We start from the raw sequence: 8,093 nt of genomic DNA, 5'->3' as shown, positions 1-8,093 counted from the left end.
GAGAGAGAGAGAGAGAGAGAGAGAGAGAGAGAGAGAGAGAGAGAGAGTGAGAGAGAGAGACCATGACTAGAACAAGTTTTTACTATCTTTTCATATGATTCTAGGAAATTTCTCTAAAATTCTTTTTTTTTTCATACTTTCAAAGCAAATCTTTACTGTTTCAACATCTCTTTCTTAGCTTTGAGGGAAAATGCTGATTGTTATGGAAAGGTAAATAAACAAAAACAGAATTGTTTCTAGCAATTTCTCAACTTTGAAGCATTTTCTTTTGTGTATAAAATATCCGCCTATTCACGTGAATTTACCAATGGACTAAAGAATGCCAAACACTCTAGTTCTTGCAGAAAGGGCTAGTTAGGATTTTATCTGTGCTCTCTGTTATCTATGCTGAGTCTAGCAACCAGAAATGCATATCTCCGTGTTAACTCCTGCCTGAAACTGCCTTTCTTCCGCAGTCAACACCCGTGTTTTCTCAGTGGCTACAGAGGAGCTGGTGCTGTTTCCTTGTCTTTTATCTCTTACTGCTTTGTTATCCAGTCCCTTTATGACTCATGAGTTTTCTTAACATATTTGCAATAGGATCCTGCCTCAGAGCCAGCCACCCTCTCTGCTATGACAGCCTTCTCTCATATATGTAAATGACTCACTTCATAATATTTTCCTGATCGCCCTATGGAACCTAAACCCCTTTCCAATCCGTTTTCCTTTTCCTGATCTTTTACTCTATGTTGAATTGCATCACATCTTCCAAAAGCCTACATTTATTTCATTGCTTATCTCCCAAGATGAATGTCTTAAATAAAATAAATACCGTCATTAAAGTTGAGAAAATGATATGGTTTTTTTGGTTTTTTTTTATTTATTTTTTTATTATCATTTATTATTTTGATCTAGTCTTCACCCATGATTTCAGAGTAACTTCTTTGGTCTTTATGAATGTAATCAGAATGACCTAATACAGAAAGCAATTTCAAATAAAATATCTATTTATTTATTTTTATTTATGTATGTGGGATGGTAGTGTATATATGGGGGTCAGAAGACAGTCAGTTCTCTCCTTCCACCGTGTGGTTCCTGGAGATTGAATTCAGACTGTTGGTCTTGGCAGCAAGCAGTTGTACCCGCGGAGCTGTCTCACCAGCACATGCCTCTTCATTTTCTTCTGTGTATGCGACGCTCTTTAAGCATAGGTCATGTTTCTCAACAATGACAATTACGTAGAAAAAAATTAATAGTATCTGCTCATGCTTTTGTTAGTACCTTTTCATAATCAAAAAAGTAGCGAAATGAGAAATATATGATTAGTAGAATTTTCTTTAATTGAAGCTTCAGTTCTCCAGAAAAATCTCAACTTGTGTAGCCTTTCCTTTCTCATTCCAGAACTTTTGTGACGACTCAAGAAAAAGGACAAGAACATTCAAAGCCCTAATGCAAACATATATCCTGTCAGAGATGGAACATAGTGTCCTTGTTTATCTGACTTTGAGATGTGCTGCCCCCACGTGGATGTGGATGCTGTAGATATAAACCCTAAGGTGTAGAGTAAACTTAATGATACTTGGGGGGGGGGGTTCTCCAACGGAGCTATACTCACTATAGCAACCTTTCCAAGGGAAGTCTTATGTTTAGTAGTTGACTAACATAATGGGCTCCAAATTAGCCTGTCTCTCTCTGTCTCTCTCTCTCTGTCTCTCTCTCTCTGTCTCTCTCTCTCTGTCTCTCTCTCTGTCTCTCTCTCTCTGTCTCTCTCTCTCTGTCTCTCTCTCTCTGTCTCTCTCTCTCTGTCTCTCTTTCTCTGTCTCTGTCTCTCTCTCTCTCTCTCTCTCTCTCTCTCTCTCTCTCTCTCTCTCTCTCTCTCTCTCCTGCCCCCACCCTGTCTCTTTCTGTCTCTGTATTTGTTTACATTTCAAATGTTATCCCTGTTCCTGGTCTGCCCTCCACCCCCACCCACCCACCCACCCACCCGCTCCCGCCTCACCCCTCTAGCCTTCTCTGGGGCATCGAGTCTACGCAGGACCAAGTGCCTCCCTTCCCAATGATGGCCGAAGAGGCAGTTCTTTGCTACATAATGTAGCTGGAGCCATGGGCCAGCCCATGTATACTCTTTGGTTGGTAATTTAGTCCCTGGGAGCTCTGAATTCGGTTTGATATTGTTGTTCTTCCTATGGGGTTGCAATCACCTCAGCTCCTTCAGTCTTTCCCCCAACTCTTCCATTGAGGTCCCCGAGCTTAGTCCAATGGTTGGCTGTGTGTGCATCTGTCTTAGTCAGGTGCTGGTGGAGCCTCTCAGAGAACTGCCATACCAAGCTCTTGTCTACAAGCATATGTTGGCATCAGAAATAATATAGGAGTTTAGTGTGTGTGGATGGAATGAATTGTATGGTGGGATGGTCTGTGGACGGCCTTTCATGAGAAAGAACACAAAGCTGGGTAGGTAAGTAGAAGGAAATTTGATAGGACTTAGGGGAGGGGAAGAATACGATAAAAATATATTTAAATTTAAAAAATGTTCTAAACAATAGCTACATAATGAAAAAGAAAAATAGAAGGTGTGTATGGAAGGCTTTGGAAGGAGGATATGGAAGGAGAAATTATGAAATCTTATTACAAAATCATAGAGAAAAAGAAATAATTTAATTAAAAAAATTAATCAATATAACTGGGTATTTTACCTACAAGAATAGATATATTTTTATAAAAACAAACCACACACACACATATGCACATGTATACAACCATGAGAAACGCTACTAAATGAAAATCATTAAAAATAAAAAGTTCATGTTAAAAATTATATGATTACATAAAAGGTTAGTGACGTTTCATTAACAATATATCTGATCTATTCATATATTGAATAAATTAATTTTAAATGGCAATAATCTCCACTCTAATTTCACAGTGCCCTATCAGATTGTATTACCTTTCAAGTTAAACTACACAACTGAGCTTGTTTATTTTTCCTGGCTGAAGCTATAATCACAGATGTGATTATATGAATATATGAATATGATGCGTATACACTGAGTGAGCTTATTATGTATGGCTCCTATAATATAGGAGAATGATTGCTAGAATCATCATTTGGGAGTGTTACAGTGATCTTATTTTAATCAAATGGTCTTAGGGAAGGCAGATGCCTGCCTAGTGTTATAACACAAGACCTTATCAGAATTTTACATAGAGAAGAAATAAAAATCCCAATTATTAGAAAATATATCTGTCTCTCTTTAAACGTGTTAGAAACTGGTGAGACCCTCATTCTTTTATATTATTTAAAGAAACATTGGATGGAGAGTCTTCCCACGGCAGCGTCATTGTTGTAAGAGAAAGGGCATGACATCGTCACCGGGTCAAGTGAGAGCATTTCAGACAATCCCTGTGGAGCTGGTTAGTATGACTTTAACATGGAGAGACCAACATAACTTTAAGGTGCATGAATCATATCTAAATGATGAACAGAAATGCCCAACCAAGCACCTCACCCTCACCCACACAATTGACAGTGGGTGAAATGATTTCTTTTGCTTCAAGTCTTTTAATGTTGCTATAATTTTTCACGACAGCTGACAATCAATAAAGATGCCAATCATGTAAAAATGCCACTCAAATTTTCTATATGAAGTTATTAAACACCGATGAATAGCATATGAATTGAAAAGCAATGTAAAGGCACCCAGCTTATTTTTTAAAAGGTTTATTTTTTTTTATATTTTATGAATGAGTATTTTGCCTGCTTTTATGTATTCGGAGCACAGCACGTGTGCCTGCTGCTCGTTGAAGCTAGACGAGGGCATCTGAATTTCACAGTGCTGGAGGTACAGAAGGTTGTATTTTCCCATGTGGTACTGGGTACCAGCCCCACGATCTCTACAAGAGCAGCAAGCATTCTTAACTGCTGAGTCATCTCTCCAGATTATCAAAATATTTAAAATCAAGTTACTGTTTTTTTCGTGAATAAATATGCCTATACACTGAATGAGCTTATTATGTATGGCTTCTATATTATAGGAGAATGATTGCTAGAAATAATGTAAATCAAATGTGCACACATTGGGGAGAAACAAAGTGTTGACTTCAGTGTTTGATGATGGGGAGCATTAAAAATGCAGAACATGCTTTGACAGATCTTCTATGAGAAAGGTAGTAATCCTCTGATTCATGCTCATGCTGTCTTCTATGAACAGATGGGCACAGTGAGGAGATTTTTGACCTGACAGCTCATGGGAATGTTTTTCTTGAACTCACTCTGGTTGAAAAGCAGTGTATCCTAGCAGTTCAACAGTGAAGAAACATTTCCGTTGAACATGCACTAATTCTAGCTTGAACTTATCCCATGACTTGGCAACATCTGAAGCAGGAGTGTGCAATCCATGCACAGCTGAACTCGAAGAAAGCGTTTTCTTCCCTTTACCTTTCTGCCTCCAACATCATCACAGAAAGTCTCTTAGAGAAAAGGTTGTTTCCCACTAAATCTTTATAAAATGTATTGCCAGCTTTGGAGGACAACAAAAGCACTGAATGACGAAATTCTTAGCTGCACTTGTTATTAATAAGTATCACATATTTAGAAAACCAAATCTAAACCATGTTAAATATGTTATCTTTTCTAAATCAAAATGTTCTAATAATTGATAATCTTTTTAGTGGTAGGGAAGACTAATAGGATCACTCACTATCATCGTCATAAAGTTTGAGAAAATTAATCAGTTGATACAGTAGGAACTCTTCAACTGAAATAGTCTTATAACTAACTATAAAAACTGTGGTATTATGTCCCACGAATTTGAGAATATTAACATTCTATTATTTTTAATAATAATTTCAAGATCGCTAATCATTGTCATTATTCCAAATGTACTTACAGTAGACAGCATAGGTAGCATTCATTGTAAATAGTTATAAAGCAACCGATGGAGAGATATACCTTCAACAGAAGGTGTAATGGGTAGATTGGTTGGGTGTAAGCAGATATAGTTAATCTTTTTACCTTCAAGATCGTATTCCACATCCTATCACTTGTCTGGCTAGGCTTTATTTAAATTCCACTTTTTCATATTGGCAAATGAGTTCTGCTGACACTGGTGTGAAGACTCGGTAAGAGATTTATAGACATAATAATAATCAATAGATAATGACCTATCAGAGAAAGGGATTTTTAAAAAATTTGTCTTGTGGGGAGGAGTTTTGTAACCAGAAAATTTTGTTAGTCTTTTCTTTTTAAAAATTATGTTAAATCCTCTTATACTGTGTAATATAGTTTGAACTTGTTTCACAGGTTTTTTTTTTTTTGTTGTTGTTTGTTTGTTTGTTTTTAAAGAATCACTAATGACAGAGTTTGGGGCTGAAACTGAAGAGTATGTTTTTAAACTGCTTCCCCTTGAAAATATTACATTCAGAAATAACCTAAGTTTTTTTTTGTTTGTTCTGTTTTTTTTTTTTTTGGTTGCTTGTTTTTACTATCAAGTTTGTGCCTTTCAGATTCATTTATAGCTTTAAAGGAGATGTATAAGAGGGAAGTCAATTTAGTTTGGCTTATTTGAGGAAATATTTTAAATTCTTAGCTATTTGCAACAGAGCCATTAATTTGCTCCTTAGTTAGGGAAACATAATTTAATTAGTAAGGATCACATGAACTTATGACAAAAGGCAGGAGAGTCTCACAAAGGCCCACTACAGTCCGGAAGACACACCTACACAAACGGGGGCACAGTATCAGCATACAATGGCTAGTTAATCTTAATTTTATGTGTTTCAAATACAAATGTAACATATTCCATGCAAAATAATTAAAATGAGAAATGAAGACAATTTCTATATAGAAATCTCAGGTGTAAAAGGTGTGAGGTACTCCAGGAAATGCTATGCTTAGTCCCTCAGTGAGAAAACTGGCAAAGTGTTTCATTTATTTTCACTGCCTAGGATAAAATTTGAATACTGTAGCTTCTTTTCAATTACATTAACTTTTCTTGCGCATGACAGATGGCAGAAACACAGTAACCATTGTTTTAGGTTTGCTATTGCACTGCAGTCAGTGTTGAGGCTGACTTTGACCTAGGATACTCCCACTCCAGTCTCCTTAATGCTCGAGTTGTAGGCATACACTACCATGCTCAATTGGATCCTTCCTCAAATTCTCCCATGATAGAGAAACTTAGGTTTATAATGAGCTTTATGTCAGAATAAATAAAATGCCATGCTCTCTTCTTGTTTGTGACAATATTTACTTTTAACTTCTTTACATACTTATCGGTACAATTTCTGGTTTAGTTTCTAGTTTAATTCATGAACAAATGTTAATCTAAAACTTAAACTATGTAGTTTGAGAAATTTCTTGATATTTGCCATATTCCTGGAATGTATATATGAACATAATAGTTTGTTTTGTGGCATAATACTGGTCATTCTTGCATATTATGCTAATTTCACCCACCAAGTATTCCAGAATATAAAATAAAGGTCAAAATCAGAACCTCCCACGAGACCATAGCTATCCTCTGCTCCTCCAGGAATCCTTCCTAGAGAACAATATCTTAGGAGCAGTCCTTATCCTGAATGAGTGCAAAATGATGACGTATGTCACTCTATCTCAAAGCAATCAGGGCTCTCAGAGACTGAACCACCAACCAAAGAACATACATGACTCGACCTAGGCCTCCTCGCTCATATGTAGAAGGTGTGCAGCTGGATCTTCATATGGGTCCTAAACAACAGGGGCTATTGCCAAAGCTGTTGCCTCTACATGGGATATGTTCTACTACCTGGACTGCCTTGTCTGGCCTCAGTGGGAGAGGAAGCACCTAGCCTAGCAGACACTTGAAGTGTCAGAGTAGGGGAATCCCCAGCCCCTCAGAGGAGAAGGGAAAGGGGAGGAAGAGTTGTGGGAGGGGGTGGAGTGAGGCAGTGAGTGAGATACAAAGTAAATAATTAAAAAATTAAATTAAATTAAAAAACACAGAGATTCAAAGAGTAAGGGATTATATTGTCTGACACAATACTGGTTAATTAATAAATATATCTTTATTCCTATATATCCAGGCTGTACGTATGATGATTGTATTAGTATCAATTCTATGTTATATAATTATTTATGTAGTAACACGTTTTACATACATTATCTTTAAATTTTATTTAGTATAAAAATAAATGTGAAAAACATACTTTGCATTGATTTTCTAACTAATAAAGCATTTTACCCAGTAAGTAAAATACAACTAGAAGTCACTGTATGAAACTGGGACTGACTTCTTGCTAAAAAGTAACATAAATAAAGTAAATCACAATCAATTGTCCAGTGAAGTATGAGATTTATATATGCCAAGCCCTCTCCAGTGTCTTTCATATTAGCAAGTGTTAGCAATTATTAAAGGATGACTTTTGACTTAAGGCAGCTGATAGTGGCCTGGGTTAGCTTGCTTTTCAACAGAATTGTGTCAGATGGTTCTTGAATAAACAAACCTCTTCAAATTGAGCCTGTTCTCCAGAGAATGCTTCATCGTCCATTACAAATCTTTTAGTGCATATTTTATTCACTTACTTATATTTCTCTCAGTAATTGACAAAATAATTTCTCAAATGTGTTGGTAAAACATTAATAAATATAAATGTACCACATATAGTTGACTTTCATATTATGAAGATATGACTTTTATATTTTCTTATATATGGCTTTCATATTTTGTCATAAATGTATATGATTGTACCATTAAAGCAAAAGCTTTATCACCAGTAATGTACTTATATGAATGTACTAAAGCAAGTGAATAAATAAATAATAACACTTACTGTTCAGGTCCTTATATATCTGAGTAGATTCTGGAACTTTCCCGCTGACGTTATCTAGGCTTGAAGGTAGCGTTGATAAGTGCAAAGAGTTGATCACTTTCAGGAGAAAATAACAAATAGGGCATATAAAAAAGGCTCAAAAGATCAAATTCAGAAGGGTCAAAAAGTAGAGTCACACTGAAAGGCAGAACACCTTCCTTACTTTAAACCTTAGTCCATTAAACATGAATCTATTGCTGGTAATAACATATGGAAGAGACAGGATTACAAAAATATCAATTATTTAAGTAAAAAGAGAGCCATATTTT

At 36.1% G+C, this 8,093-nt stretch overlaps 1 protein-coding gene and 1 long non-coding RNA gene across 2 annotated transcripts in view; one reads left to right on the top strand and one right to left on the bottom strand.

Annotated features, from left to right (window-relative positions):
- LOC114608625 overlaps positions 1–7,974 on the bottom strand; it is a 16,839-nt gene extending 8,865 nt beyond the window's left edge. The window contains exon 1 of the long non-coding RNA XR_003709394.1: positions 7,786–7,974. This is a non-coding gene — a long non-coding RNA (uncharacterized LOC114608625). The remainder of the gene's footprint in view (positions 1–7,785) is intronic.
- LOC114608621 (UDP-glucuronosyltransferase 2A1) overlaps positions 5,068–8,093 on the top strand; it is a 28,536-nt gene continuing 25,510 nt past the window's right edge. Inside the window, exon 1 of the mRNA XM_028752629.1 lies at positions 5,068–5,097. The gene's annotated coding sequence lies outside the window, so the exon portion shown is untranslated. The remainder of the gene's footprint in view (positions 5,098–8,093) is intronic.

Source organism: Grammomys surdaster, unplaced genomic scaffold (assembly GCF_004785775.1).
Source record: "Grammomys surdaster isolate TR1022 unplaced genomic scaffold, NIH_TR_1.0 125928, whole genome shotgun sequence".
NCBI lineage: Eukaryota > Metazoa > Chordata > Mammalia > Rodentia > Muridae > Grammomys > Grammomys surdaster.
The sequence above is the reverse complement of the archived record's forward strand: the minus strand, read 5'-3'. Positions and strand labels throughout refer to the sequence as shown.